At 29.3% G+C, this 16,355-nt stretch overlaps 4 non-coding genes across 4 annotated transcripts; all 4 read left to right on the top strand.

Moving 5' to 3' along the window:
- The first annotated feature begins 9,150 nt into the window (after nt 1-9,150).
- On the top strand, nt 9,151-9,234 carry LOC114195703. Its single transcript, XR_003606536.1, has one exon. It is a non-coding gene; the product is annotated as a small nucleolar RNA SNORD25 (small nucleolar RNA).
- A 393-nt stretch (nt 9,235-9,627) lies between these two features.
- LOC114195739 lies at nt 9,628-9,724 on the top strand. Its single transcript, XR_003606572.1, has one exon. It is a non-coding gene; the product is annotated as a small nucleolar RNA snoR31/Z110/Z27 (small nucleolar RNA).
- Nucleotides 9,725-9,905: 181 nt separating this feature from the next.
- LOC114195704 lies at nt 9,906-9,990 on the top strand. The gene has a single exon (XR_003606537.1). It is a non-coding gene; the product is annotated as a small nucleolar RNA SNORD25 (small nucleolar RNA).
- Nucleotides 9,991-10,075: 85 nt separating this feature from the next.
- Nucleotides 10,076-10,217, top strand: LOC114195699. Its single transcript, XR_003606533.1, has one exon. It is a non-coding gene; the product is annotated as a small nucleolar RNA snoR136 (small nucleolar RNA).
- The last annotated feature ends 6,138 nt before the right edge of the window (nt 10,218-16,355 follow it).

Consider the following 16,355-nt stretch of genomic DNA (forward strand, 5'->3'; position numbering starts at 1 on the left):
TTTGGACATTGGCACGGTGGTGGGTTCAAATCTTGGTAGACTCACCTTAAACTCTCTTTTTGCTAAAAATACCTTTAGTATGAATACGAAAGGGCAGAGAAAACCCTAGCTGACAATGGAGCCCCTAAGAGGGGCTGAAAAACAACTCAATAATGGCCTTGAATAGCAATTACCATCACCATTAAACCCATTTTTCGTTTTGGCTAATTAATCACCATTATGTCCTAATTAAAAGCCCAATTAGAGGTAAGAAATAGGGTTTAGTTGATTCTACCATTATCCTGCACAATAGGGAGAGATAATCCAGAGTGAAACGTGAGGTTTGAGTGCTGGATTGGAGCTTAATAGTGGGAGAACTAAAGAGAAGCCATTTTTGATCAAAAAAGGAGTCAAAAACTTTCAAGTTTAGCAAGGAAAGCCAGTTTAGGGGTGCTGAACTCGTAATTTCATTTGTAATTGGTTAATGGCTATTGTATGAAATGAATATGCATTATTTCTTATTGCCAAGTGACACATGCAATTTTTTCCTATTTTTTTGGGTTCCTGATAGGAACCGCATGGTGGTGAGCTTAGTGTCGTTAGGCGACGCAAGCTACGCCACCCAGTTTCCTGGGTTGATCATTAACTATCGGTGAAGAACACCCGCCAAACGACGCTTTTCGTTTTGGTTCGATTTTCAGGTTCTGCATGTTTTGGGTTGCTTTGGTTCGGTGGAAAAGGTGTTTTAACAACAGTTGGACCAAAAGGAAGGGAATAACTGTAGTGCGAGGGAATCAAATGAGATTGGCTATGAATGAATGTTGGGGTTGAGGAATTGGGTGTTTCGAAAATTGTAAAGCAAATTGCGTAATGAACTACAAATTTATTGGATGAATTGTGATCCTAAATCTTTGAGTGGTGAATATTGAGTCAAAATTGAAGGAAATCGGGATGGTTGGGTTGGTTGAGGTTCGCACGAAGGGAAGTGTTGTTGGATTCCTGGAACTACAGGAATCGCCTAGTGGCACGCAATTGGCCGCCAGGCGCCATACCAGAGATGCGAGTGGTGCTCTGATTCACAAAAAATGTTGTTTTTCGTATTTTCGCAGAGCAAGAACCACCCGCCGTTGGCTTTGTATCACCAGGCACAAGGTTCCTGATTGCTGGGCGCTAGACGTCACTATTTTTTTCTGGTTTGCGCAGTTTTCGTAAAACTACATTTCCCGATCCGTTAACCGTCCGATTTAGGTGAAATTTTGATAGGTGGTCCATAACATGTAGTTCTTCACTTTAAACGGTGGATAAAATTTGATTTGGAGGTCAGTAGCTAGAGATATATGTTACTCAATATTGCTGATTTTAGAGTCTTTAAAATACATGAATGAAGCATGATTGGGTTATGTGGTAAGTCTCTATCAATTTGAATGTTCCTTTGGGTTAGTCACATGTGGAGAATTGGTTATTGGTGAATGTGTGTGTGTCAATATTAATTTGTATTGGTGCATAGGATCATGTGCTTAAATTGTTAGAGTATTGGTGCTTATATTTATTTGAGCATGCGTTATTCATAATTTATAATTGAATGCTAGCATGGAATTAAAGGAGGAATATTTATATGAAATGTGAATGGATTGATTTTACTTTGTTTTAGGTGCTTAAAAACCAGTACTGCACAAGTAATGGTGTAGCGTTTGGCGGTGGTGTTTCACCATAAGTGATAGCTACAAAACCAGTAGAGAATTGAAGCGTGTAGCTCTTGGCGATAAGGGTTTTCCCGCCAGGCATTACTTGTAGAAACAGTAGCATCAGAGATGTTTGGCGCCTGGCGGCACGTGTCCCCCGCCAGGCGATCTGAAAGCCTTTTATGCTTGGCACCTCGTGTGGAGCGCCAGGCGATTTTTGATGAAGCATACATTATGTTTTGCTTGCTTTGGATGTGCATGGTCTACGAGGCTTTGGGCGATATCTCGAGGGTCAGATGCTGGAGTATTCCTAGAGTTGTGGCTCAGGATGAAGGGTAACACGAGCATTCTTTGAGTTATGGCACGAAATAGTGAGTGTTCCCGCATGTGTTCTACAAGTGGTGGCTTGTAGGTTGGACAACAACGATAACTTGAGATTATCAACCAAAGACGTAGAACATGATTACATGGTGGTGGCCATGTGTGATGAGACCAAAGGATGAAGTTCCTTTAATGTGTGTGTTTTGTTATATAAATTGTTGCATATGTTTATATTCCTTTAGCTCACCCTATCTGCCTGTGTTTGGCAATGATCGTGTACGCGGTACACGGGAGCAGATGACGCTGCAGGTGGTTCTGGTGGAGCGTAGATCCGGAGCATGGGCTAGTTGGGAAACTTTGTGGTAGTGTTTCATCATTTTGTGAGTTTTAAGGATTTCTTGTAGTCATTAGAATTATAGAACTTGGCTTTATAATGAGACTGATTTGGATAATGTATTGTGTTTATAAAAATTGGATTTAAGTTGGTTTTATCAATGTAATAAAGTTTTAAATTCCCGCGATTTTGGGAAAATGATTTATAATAAATGAAGTATTATTATTACATTTTTATTTTATTATTTAAAATTCGTAATATCCGGGCGAGATGTTACAGTCCCGCCAGGCAGTTTGTTGTAGAATTGGACTTGGACCAAAATCTAGTGGGTTGGCGCCCGACAACGCCAAGTGTTCTGTCAGGTGGTCTAGAACGTGAGTTAACCTAGCGACATGGATGTTGTGCTAGGCATTTTTGGATGCCGTGATGGATTACGCGAGGGATTCTACACAATTTTGGATGGATGTCTTGATGCGATGCTTTGTTGGGGCCCAGTTACGAGTGCAACTTGTATTGGGGTAACACGTGGCCGCTTTAGGTTGTAGCCTAGTGGTTTTGGAAGTCCAGTGGAGTGTGCGAGATCGTGGTTCGTATGGATGGGTTCTAAAAGATTGTCCTCCTCGATGTTATCCGACGATGTTGGTAGTCTTGGGACAAATACAAATGTGGTTCGTATTGGGGAACACCACTTGGTGTCGCGGATCTTGGCCGTGGCAAATTTATTCCCGCGTGTGGACTATTAGGTGGTGGCATGTAGTTGGAGGGGTGAGTAGACACTCGTGGCAGCAAAGATCGATCAATGTAATCATCAAATGGTGTAGAATCAAGAGGCGTCCATAGGAAGATTTGGAAGTCGAGGATTAAGGATTATGGCTTGTGAATCTTAGGAAAAGCAACGCTCTTACCGAGTTTTGGTGAACATGTAAGGGTTGTGCTCTTGCCGAGTTTTGGTGACCAGGCAAGGGTGGTTGCTTGTCAGTCCTAAGGAAAGTAATGTTCTTACCGGGTTTTGGTGAACAGGTAAGGGTTGTTGCTTGTTCTTCTCAATAGACGTTAGGGCATCGAAAAGGGAACTGGTTGGTTATGAGAGAATAATATACTATGTGATGAGACTTTGGAGTATTATAATTGTTGGAATATTGTATGGTTATTTATTATATTGTGTAGTGCAGTTTTATTTTGTTCAGCTCACCCTATTTGCTTGTGTTTGGGGATGATAGTTTAATGTGTTATACATGAGCAGATGATGTTGCAGGTGTTGCTGGTGAAGCATAATTCCGGAGAGGGGCTAGCTTGGGGAAAAACCTTTATGATGTTTTCTTATTTTATGGATTTTAAACATTTTGTAAACATTTATCTTACCAGACTCGAAATTTGTAATCGACAATTATAGTTTGTAAATTTTGGTTTATTGTAGTATAATAAATGTTTTAAATTTTCCGCGTTTTGAGAAAATGAATTATCATAAATGCGATTTTATACTTATTTTCTATTTTAATTATTTAAATTAGTAATATCCGGCCGAAATGTTACATTACGCACTGCTCGTCTGTATCCGGCCTCTGCACCATGCTGGTCCCCTTTTCCTTTGTCTGTTGGACTTACGCGTGCGTCTCCTTCCCTCTCCTTAGGGTCAGGATGTAGTCGGTCTGTTACCCATACATTTTAAGACCGAGTATTCAAACTATTTATTTAATCATGAAATATTTTATATTTTTTTTAAATCATGTTTTTCGAAAATTTATCATCCAAACACGCTCTGGAAGATTTCATGAACTTTTAAAAAGAAATCATATATATATATATATATTCTAGTTAAGTGCATCTTTTGCACATTATTCTGTTTTATAAATTTAAATGAATAAAAGCATATTCTAATGACAATTAACGTTGACATTATGTAAATCCATTTAAGGTATAAACAACATTTAATAATAGAATAATGGGTCATTGAAAATATTAAGTAATTTTTTTTAATACATTGTTCTTAATAGATAAAATGTTACCCGACTTATGAAAGAAAATAAAGTATGTATAAAAGAGGGGTATACAGGCGGTCTTGACTGTGACACAGCGGCTTTAACTCTCAATTTTTATTTATTTTTTATATGTTTGACATCTTAATTTTTTTTATAAATTTATATAAAAATTTTGACATTCTTAAAATATTTGTTGAATATTCGTGATTGAATGTATATATTTGGTTTATGAAAGAAGAGTAATTACTCTAAAAAAATGCAACCAAAACAACTACGGTAGTGGTGAAAAAAATAACAAATATATCAAAATTTGGATAAAAAAAAAGAAAAAATCAATTCATATTATATTAAGTATTTGATTCTAACTTATTGTTCTCGAATATAAAATTTCTCAATATATTTAAAGCTATAATATTCCATTTTTTATTATTTTTTTAGTTTTTACCCTTGTATTTGAGCAACAATTTAATGTTATGATCTTTCTTAATTGAAAATTTCAACATGAAGATCCCTATATATTTTTTTTAAGTATCATTTATGCTTAGGATCATTAACTTAATCTTCTTATCTATACCAAGGTACATGAATTCCAAAACATGATTGTAATATACCTTCTTATGCCCTCACCAAGGTTAGAGTTTGTGTCTCATGGATTCTAACACAATCATAAAATTATTCAATACAAATAACTTTATTATTAAAATACAAATTATAGCAATGAATATTACAATTACAGTTTTACCAAAGTTAGATAATTATAATGTAAATAAAATGTTGACTTCCTCTTAACTGAACAAGTACAACTCGTATAATCTAGTTTGACCAATATCTTAAAAAAAACTCACCTTATGTAGTTTGAGACAGTAATATTATAATTAACTCGTTTATTATTATGCTATAAAGCGAAATCACATATTTCACTTTGTTTTTTATCAACAGAACAAATAAATTGAAATGAAAAGAGAAGATATTAAATATACTTACCTCTCATGAGTACTTCAACAGGAAAGATAAAAGTTTTTCCGAAAAAAAACATCTCACAAAGAACTTCTAACAACCATAATAAATAAAAAGAAAAACATATAGTCTAAGAAATTACATTTCTCTTTATAAAGTTTAAGTTATATATTATCAATTTAAATTATTTTTACTACATATCTCCTAAGAATTTCTTAAGATCTTAATATTATAACTACAGATAGCAAATAAACTCGTCCCGTGGGTATTGTCCGAATCCGTCCCCGTTTTTTACGGAGAATTCCCGCATTAACTGGATATGTGTATGAGTATGGGTATGGGGAATCCCTGACTTTTTCAATTGGGTATGGAGATGTACATATCCCCGCCATAATACTCATCCCCATTTAAATTATTAAATTATTCACAATTAATTAAGAAATCATATATATATATATATATATATATACTTTCTATTTTTATTTATTCTAATTATTTGGTTTGTCATGAAACTCATTCGTATCTTCAATATATTTTTCATCTCATCATAACATTTATGTAATTATTTCAAAATGATGTATGTCAATTAAAAAAAATTATGACTTACATTTGAATATTTATATTATTTTTTAATATTTTATTTATTATATATTTTCCTTTCACGTGAGAATGTTTAATACTCTCAATTTAAGTGTTTAATAGTCTAAATATTTCATTTACTAAGTAATATAAAAAAAAATCTTTACTTATTATTATTCATTTTTGTTTTATTTGAAGAACTCTATTGTTTCGCTAAAACAATTTTCATTCTTTCTCAATCATATAGTATATATGTTGATATTTAAAAAGTTTGCTTAGATCTCTAAAGTATTTTTTATCTTATCATACCCTTAATTATACATTTATTTTTTTTCGTACGATTTTTTCAATTGTCTCTCAAATTATTTCTAAGACACACATTTGTTAATTTGTTAATATTTTTATTTGTTGTTTATTTCATCATGAGTAGAATACTATTTTGATATATTTTATCTAATTATTTTTTATTTTCTAACTCATTATTAATCATACTATAATTTTTTCACTATAATTGTATAAATAACTTTTATTTACTACAATATAAAAATTTAATGTAACTATCATAAATATTTTTTTATCATCATCCAACCTATATTGGAGTTCAAAAGATACAAAATCTATGTCAAAATTTTATTATTATGTTTATTATTTATTCTTTGCATCATTTTGATCAAGTGATGTATTATAACTTTTATTGATGCATAAAAAAGAGATTCATTACAAATTAAAAAATTGAAATAAACAAACATTTAAAATATATTTTAATTTGAATATTTCTTTTCCTTTAATATTTCTTTAAAAATATTTTTAAATTTTATTAACTAGGTTTATTAATATTTTCAAATTTAATAAATGTTTTGGTTTTGATGAAATTTTATTTGCTATTCTAATCTACAATGTAAACAATTATAATTTATTTCAAAGTATTTTGATATCAAAAAAACAATCATCCTCCTAATATTGAATATTTGGTAATATTATGTTTTCTTTATCGTAATTTTTTTATTATTTTATAAAAATTAATTAAGATTGATATTGAAGTAGTAAGAAAACGGGTATGGATACGAGCAATGACGAATTATTATGGTGGCAGGGAGAGGCCATGGTCCCCCCAAAATTTTGAAATTTTTTTACAATAAGTATTTTCATTTTTTTTATTTTAGATATTAGGTATTTTGATTTTATTTTGTTATAAATATTAAATCAAATATTTTATTTCTTTTATAAACATAATAATTAATACTAATAAATAATAAAATATAAAATCAAATATAATAAAAAATAAAGATTAAAAAGATTTATCAAGATATTTTATATTATTTGTTTTCATTATAGGTTGTGTTTTTCATAAATTGTTCTCACATTTCATGCTCTTCTATTTTTTTTTTCTAAAAAGAAAAAATCTATTATTTTTTCTCTTATTTTTCCTTTATTCTCTTCCATCATCGAGGAAGAAAAAAAGAATGTAATTCTTTCGTCTCACTTTATAGTAAAATACTAGTTCAATAATTTATTTAATGAGTCTCTTTTATATGTTTTTGCCTTGAGTTTCTTACAAATTATTCTCATATTCCATTCTTACATATTTTCTTTTGTTTTTGAAGAGAAAAAGATTAATTATTTTTGCTCTCATATCTCAAATATTCTCTTCCATCCTCGAAGAAAGAAAGAAGAAGGTAATTCATTTTTGTCTCATTTGATAGTCAAATATTAGTTTAATAATGTATTTAATGAGCATCTTTTATATTAATTTTTTATTTTATGAACATATAAGAAAAAATGATTGTATTGTGTGTTTTTTATAATTGAATTTTAAGTGTAGTTTGATTATCATCGAATTTTCTTTTGGTATTTATGTCTCTCAAATATTTATTAGATTATGATAAATCATTTTTTTAGTATTATTTTTTTAAAATAGGTATATTGATGAAGAATAAAAGAATAGATTCATTTTTATTAGATTATCGTTATACTAAGTTATGTATTCGTTTTTATTGTGTTAGTGACAATAATGAAATGTATAAATTTTGGATGTATTATTTTGGCTCCCCCAACAATGTTGGTCAAGATCCGTCATTGGGTACAAGATTATACCCATTACTGATTACAATGAGAATGAAGTTGGAACAAAAGTTTGATACCCGTTAGATTTAGGTATGGGGATGAAGATAGATTTTTTCTACGGGAATGAGTATGAGATAAAGAAACTTGTCCCCATCCCTTGTTGTCATCCTTAATTATAACACTCTAATTGTTACATTCTTTTATTTACTAATTTAAAAAATATTAAAAACAATATTTGAAGTATTTATTAACAATTTTAAGTTATTATTATATAATAATCTAATAAAAATAGAACTGGTGTTTTCTTCTGCTTATTTTTAACAATTATCGAAACTTATTTAATGAATTTATTGAAACTTTTAACATTTAATGAAATTTTTAACAAAAAAAAAAACTTGTACTAATTTTTTTTGTTTATTATTTTATAAGAGAAAATGTTTAAAAACGTTATAAGTTAAAGAACTACATCTATGTAACTAAAATTAAATTAAATTATTTTAAAGCTTATAACACACCAATTTAATTAAATCAATCTTCTTAATGTTAATGGAAACAAATGCTGGTTATTTAAAGAACGTATTAGAAATATAGATTTAGAATAATAGTTTATTAGATTATTAATCATAAGTAATTATTAAATATTTTCTACAAATGTTGTTGATAAAACTTGAAATTATTATTATAGGTGGAAATTAGGGAATTTAATTTTAAATATGGAAAAAAATTAAAAAATAAAATATATTTACGTTTAACCCGAATATTTATTTTTTATTTAAAATAGTATTTCATGAACAAATATCTAAAAACAAACTCATCCAAGTGCAATTTACTAGGTTAAAATTGGTTGCCAAACTGCTATATTGCATATGCATAGTAAATAAGACCGAATAAGGGGTCCCTCACTCACTTCAATCCTCGCTATATAAACCACACTTTTCCATTGCCCTGTACCCTGCCTCTTCTATTTGCGTTCTGCATACGAAATTAGGGTTTCTCGTTCCTTTCTCTTTCTTCAACTTTCCTTGCCCCATTTAACCATAGGCTTCTTTATCTGGTCGGTGCGGATTATTTCCATTCCCATTCGACTCGTTCCCTTGAAGCAATAGCTATTTGTGTTGTTCTTTAATATCTTTCCCCAATCCATTGGTTTTGGGAGCACACAAGAGCAACTATATTCAATTTTTCTACCAAAGTTTTAATTTTTTATTCTGGATCTGCATTTTTTTGTCGATTGGATAATTTGGGTTGTGTTACTTTCAACTGTGATGAGCCTACAGACCTGTAATGATTTGCGGCTATGATCGCAAACATAATTGAACATCTAAGGGACTGAGTTGTCTAATTTTCCCCAAGATTTCTGTTTGGTGTTTTTACATTTGTTTAGAGTTTATGTGAGGTAAAGTTCATGTCATACGTTTCTTATGTTTATTGATCATTATTTCGGGGTATCAATCGGGTGTTAACATTTGAAATGCTTCAGTTTTCCTTAAGATTTTCGTTTACCTTCCTAGTTTGAAATTGGACTATACTTCGTTGCATCTTAGTCTTCTGCCTACGCTTTTGTTTACCTTGTAGCATAGTTTATGGTCTACGTTTTTGTTTGCGTGGCCTCTTAGGCCAATAGTTTTGTTTCAAACAGATTTGATTCTTTTGTGCTCGTATGTTGACGCATATGCATTATATGAGAATTTGTTCATATTTTGTGTTCTTGTAGCTGTTTTTATTTGTGTTTTACATCATGTGATGAAATTGGAATAATCTTAGGACACCTTCCTACACAGCAAATTTCTGCTGTGGATGAGAATGCATTTTTCCATGCTGATGATGTAATTCGTACCTATTTGAACCATTGAGATTAGTGATTATTACAAATCTTTTAAGATTAGATCCACGATCCCTTGTTTGCGGGAGCTCATTGGATCAACTAAATTAAATTTTCTTCCAAATTTATAATTTTAGTGTTATTGATTTGTGTTTTCTGGTCACTCGGGTGACTAGGTTGGTGCTATCGTTAACAGTGATGAGCCTACAGACCTGTAATGATTTGCGGGTATGATCGCAAATATTAATTGAACATCTAAGGGACTGAGTTATCTATCTAGTGTTCCTCTTCGATTTCGTTTAGATAGTTTTGTTTTGTACATTAGTTGTATTTTTTTCGATTGTGGTATATTATTTGAAAGGCTTCAGTTTTGTTGAGACTTTTGCTTGCACGTTTTCCAATGTGTTTGGCGATCTTTAACTGAAGCCCATATTTGCGTTCCCCTCGCTATCCAATGTTGCAATTTTGATGTATGAATTGGACGTCGGGGAACAAAATCTCATTCTTTATTTGAACTTTAGTGGATTCGATTGAAGCGAAATATTTAATTCTTCACTTGATCTGAGTGTTCATATGATTTTCGTAAGCATTACATGACCCATGTTTTTTATGTCTATATATTGGCACATACATTTCTGGATATAGTTTGATTATTGACCTTGTATAGTATTTTCACATTCTTTATTTGTTACGAAGCTTACTTTTACAGTCTCAAGATCGGTGTTCCATCATTTAGTGACTTGGTGTTTGATACTAACTGCTTCTGTTGTTTCAATGGTTTTGGATATGGAAGAAAAGAAATAGAGGAGACCAATTTATTAAGAGAGGAGATTGAAAATGGAGAATGAAAATTTATTAAGAGAGGGGCTTGAGAATGGAGAAGGAAATGAGTTTTTGGAAAGAACCTCCCTTGAACATTTTAATACTTTTTGTAATATATATAATGTATTATTAATTAATTATTTAATTGATAGGTAATTAAATATTTGTATTCTTTGTTTTTATCCTTTATTTAAATTTAATCATGGTCGGTATTGAATTTTTTTTTATTTCTATATACACGAGACTTCGTTTCTTTTTGAAAAAAAATATAACTATTTGAATTATCTAGATCATTGAGTTAATTATTTTTAAAGTTTTATGTGAATGCAATCTCTTGAGTCCTAAGATTAAGTAATTATAATATTTCCAAACTAATATTACAATGTTGTGTAACTTATAAACTATATAAATTTAAAATGTTAAATTAATAATTATAAAGCAATGATTATACATTTGTCTAACTTAGTAATTTAGATCCATAGATACTAATCCATATACGCATATACTAATAAACATATTTTGCTTGTTACAATTATTCTGGAATTATACTTTTTAAATAATTGTTTTTCTAAATTCAAATAATCATTTTCAAATACCCATCTACTTATACAACAATTAGAAAAAATAAAATTATAAAAAGTATATATTTATAATAATTTTTTTATATGTTTTGTTGTAGATTTAAATAATTATTCATAATAAATAATAAAGTAATTATTTACATTTAAGACATGTGTTTCCGATGCTCAATTATTGGTGTTTTCCTTCGTATATTTATTATGTGACTTCCTGCATTATCTATTTGACCAATTCATCCCATTGATTGTAGACTATTTAACATATCTTTTTCCTTAATTTCTTTTCACCATTTCTTTTCTCACCTTGTCTTGGATAGATTTGGTTTCACATCAATATAATTCTGAATTTTCTTTTTGATTCTTATATTCTATTCTCGGACACTCCCAATACTTGCTTTTGCATTTCTCTTTCATATTAAAAAGATTGATTGATTAACATTTTATAATTTTAAAGTAAATTGTGTTCTCTAAGGAGAAAGTATAGAGAGCACTTTGTGTATGTTCTTGGTTCATTGTTTTTTTTTCTTGCCTTGATTGTTTTCCTTTGTTATTTTAAAGATAATCCATTTCATCTATTAATCCATTTCATTAAACTGTTTCAAAATTATTTAACATATTAAATGTTTGAAATACCAATTCACTTCCTTTTAGTTTGTATATATTGGACATATTTTTTTGACAAATTGAAAATAAAAACAATTTCATATGTAAAAGATAGTTAAAATGATCAAATGTGTTTTGTTAAAAATTTAATTTGATTAAATTGAGATTAATGTTGATACATCATTTGAATTAAATTAGAAAAGACAAATGTTTTTGTAAGTAATGTCGGAATCAATATTGATTTACATAAAATCTTAGATTAACTATATAAGTATGAATAAGATATTATATTAGGGATGTGAGCAACTTGAGTATATAAATATATATTTGCGGTATTCCTTACTCATTTATGATCTGTATTAAAGTGCTTATAATTTAGTTGATAAGATACATAAATTTATCTTTCTTTTTCTTTTTGTCTTAGTTTTGTTTCCTTTGATTTTTTTTATTATCTTTCTCAACTATTAAACTTGTTTAATATTCACAAAATTTCCTTAAATTTTTAAGATATTTTTTCCTTTATCACAAATTTGATTATAATTTTTTTTTACATTTCTTGTTCAAATGGTGTATTACGTTTCAAAAAATAAAAATCTAAATTTTATTCGATCAAATAATTTTTATGACACACATTACTTTTACTAATTAATACTTTTATTTATTAAGTATTTTTTCACATAAAAATGTTCGACCCTTAGTTTTTTAAATATCATAAACCCTTGATTTACGTAATATTTATTGTACCTTACTTTCTTTTTATTTGAAAAACCTTTCTCTTGATGAAATTTTTTTCCTTTTTTTATATTTGATATTTGACTTTAAATAAAAAATATGTACCTTTTGGCATTAAGTCATATTTCCTTTGCTGTTATTATTTTATTTTTTTTACAAAGTATTTAATTAATTTTTGGAATATGAAGGGGACAAATATAGGTGAGAGTATACTTTCTATCCAATGGAAACAAAAGCAAGAACAAATTTCATACTTATTCAATAAGAAATCGTAAATGAGATGATTTTTTATTTCGAGATGAGATAGTTAGACCTTCAATCACCTTATCCTCTTGTTATCTTTAAATAAGTTTGTCCCAAAGAAGAAAATGTGTAAATAAAAAGAAAAATATATTAAAGATATGTATATATTTATTTGCATATTTTATTTAAAAAATTGACTATTATCTGTATACAACTTAAAAATTTAGGTATTATTCCTATCTCACTTAAAATATAAGATATTATCCATATTCCATTACAAAAATCATATATAACATATATTTATACATGATTAATTCAAGAATTTTTGTTAAAAATTAACATAGATTCTAACGATACTTATACGTACGAATTTATTTATCATTATTTAAAAATATGAATAAAATTATCCAAATCTATTTCTTAGAATGTAAACTAAAATAAGTTAAATTAACTAGTTTGATGACCTTAATACTTAAAAGAAACTGAAAAGATCAATCCTACTAACCATCAACAATAATCACAAAATATTTTTTTTTTTTTACAATTTAATTGTTGTTTTAACTTCTATCACGAATTATTTTTCAAGATTATGATCCTAAATTATTTCCATTACAATATTTCAACCAAAATTATTGACACTATAAACTTATTTAGTGATTCTCATTGATATTTTAAACTCAATTTCAGCATACAAATGAGAATCCAGAGTTTTGTTTCATTCACGCTTTTGGGAGTTGTATCATCCTACTGACGATGGGTTTCTTTAGGTGGTGTTTATTCACTGTGCAAATACACCACTAGAATTTCATGCTTAATTGGTACCTAACAAGAAAAGAATATAATTAATTTTTCATTTAGAAAATTATGTTTAATATAAGAATTTAAAATCACGTTTAAAATAACTAAAAAAAATTAGAAAGGTCATTTTTGTATCCATTTATTTATTTGCATTAACGCTAACCATGAATATAAGAAAATATTATATAATATATGTTGCACTAATAAAAATATATATCTCGAAAAGTCTTACATCACCTAAAATAAGTTAGGGAGTAAGTATTAGTGACAATATATCTAAGTTCATGATGTTCTTTGCCTCAAGTCAAATACACTTTGAGATGCTATTTGTTTTTTCTTATACTCTTGTAGCATAGGAGTTGTGATGTGTAATTAAATTCTTTCTTTGAAAAGTGTGGGTGTATTGGGGTCAAATGGTTGAGAGTATTTTCTGTGTGTACAAATTAGCACATAATGATTACTCTTTAGTTGTCTTTGGACAATGACTGTGATTTTTTATTTTTCGTATTATGGAGTTTCTACGTTGTATTGTTTGTGCATACTTGTTTTATTTCTCTATTAATATGGTGATTCTTAAGGATAAAGACAATAATGTTTTTAATTGTTGATGCATTTTTTTCAAACAAGTGGTATCAGAGCTATGGTTTGGTAAGAGTTTTTCTTATTATGCTTTGTAGTTGCAACTTAGTATGATATTTCATATAAGAAAAGGTTAATTCCTTATTATTGCAGAATCATGCTTGTTTGCTGAAGTTGTAATGACAAATTTGATGGAAGGAATATTATTAGTGTCGTGTTGGAGTAGTGAATTTGCAGTCAAGTTCTTAGATGTGCGGTTGGGTTGGATCTGTAGTGGAGTTCGTGTGTGGTGAGATGCTCCTCAATCTGCAAAGGAAGTCGCAGTTGGTGCTTTGGCCCAGTGAGTGATGTATGATGGAGATCTGATTTGTGTGAGTCGTAGATTGCAACATGGGTGTGTAGGAAGTGCTCTACAATTTACAAATCTAATTCCTGCGGTGTAGCTTGCATATTTGGGCTTGCATGGTGCGCTTAGAGGTTTGGGGGTTATTGCTGTGGTGGAGCACAATCTGGTCCGATGAGTGGTACGGTGGCTCATGTGCGGTGCAATGAAAGTCAAATGCAGCGACAACATTTTGTGGTTGGCAAGTGTTGTGTTGTGGTACTATGGGGTGCAATGTGTTGATTATACACATGCATTGGTTAATATTGATGCATGATACATGAAAATTTTTGTAATGATTTAATTCCAAGTGAACTTATTCATGTCTTATTTATTTGTCAAGGATTAATGAAGATAAAAACAATAATGTTGTTAATTCATTATGATTTTTTTAATAATATAATATTAGATTAAGTTCATCTTTAATATTTTTGTTAATATAGGTATTTTAAGATTGACACAAAAATAAAGGTTTTCTACGTTAAGAAGCATCGGCCGTATTAATCACTTTTGTTATTATTAGAACACATGAAATGGTAGACAATTGTTTATGTTGACAAAGAACGCATTTCAATTATTAATGATAGGATTTCAAATTAAATTGAAAATGCTTATATTAATCATCTTAACATTAAAGACCATATATTATGTCTAAAATGTTTAAATACACATGATGAATCAAAATCCTTAATGCAGAATAATTCATTAACGTTTGATGAAATTATGTTATTTTGAGAACTACACAAAAATGGAGTTTTTTAATTTTATTTTTTATCATTATGGTATAATTTTATTATAAAATTACAAAATCGGTACAAATTTCTAAAATAATTTGAGCTTGCGATTTGTCAAAAATTCTTTTAAAAACTTATATCACTCTTATAATTTCATAATAAAAATTACATCAGCAAAAAATTCTAAAAATGATGTATTTATCACGTTAGTTAATAACATCACACAAAATATTTATTTAATATCGATGTAAATCGTGAATGTAAATTTTTTGTTACTTAGAACGGTGTAGAAACCAGTGTAAAAGTAGTTACTTTTACGTCAATCAATGTTTTACGTCAACCACATATTGTGAATGTTGTGAAAAGTTAAAAGTAATTTTATAGAATAAAATGCATATTATTTATATTCCTTTATCATCTCAAATAAATAAATTCATTCAAGTTGAATTCTGAAACGGAACCAAAAACGGTGCATGTCAGAAGTTGGAACCATTACGAGAAATGAAAGTGTTCTAAAAATGGCGGTGCTGAATGAGAAGAAAAAAAGAAAGTATTATAAAAAGTTGTAAAGAAAACTGTGTTAACGTTGGGAACATGGAGTTGGTTGAGAAGTGATGAAGAAGATGACAACGGTCACGAAGCCAAATAAGCAAAAAATAATAATAATAATAAATAATAAATGGTGTCTGTTTGTTTCTGTTTGTGTGGTGTCCTCTCTCCAACGGTAACTTCGCAGAACGTGCTTCTCTCTCTAGCCCCACACTCCCAATACTTAACTTCTCCCAAACAAAACCTAATCAATAATACAAATAACGAAAGAGATTAGGGTTTAGAACGCAAGTACTTCCACTGCTTGAGTCAAAACTCTAATCAAAACAAAATACACTCTTTCAACATTCCTGTTACAATTTTTTTTTCTTAATTTACTTTTATTATTCCGATCCAACTTTCACCAGCTTTTACTCGCCCAGGTCACCCCACTAACACTTCGCCCAATTACATTCCTACCCTTTTCGTTCTTTGCTTTAAAGATACAATGTCTTTAATACAACACACCTTCAAGTCAACATTCAAATTAGATTTTTATTCCTTTTACCTTTTTCCTTTGTTGAATGGATGCAAAACCAAGTAAAAGTATATTTAAACAGGTATAAAAACTCTTAATTT

Source organism: Vigna unguiculata, chromosome 8 (assembly GCF_004118075.2).
Source record: "Vigna unguiculata cultivar IT97K-499-35 chromosome 8, ASM411807v1, whole genome shotgun sequence".
Classification (NCBI taxonomy): Eukaryota; Viridiplantae; Streptophyta; class Magnoliopsida; order Fabales; family Fabaceae; genus Vigna; species Vigna unguiculata.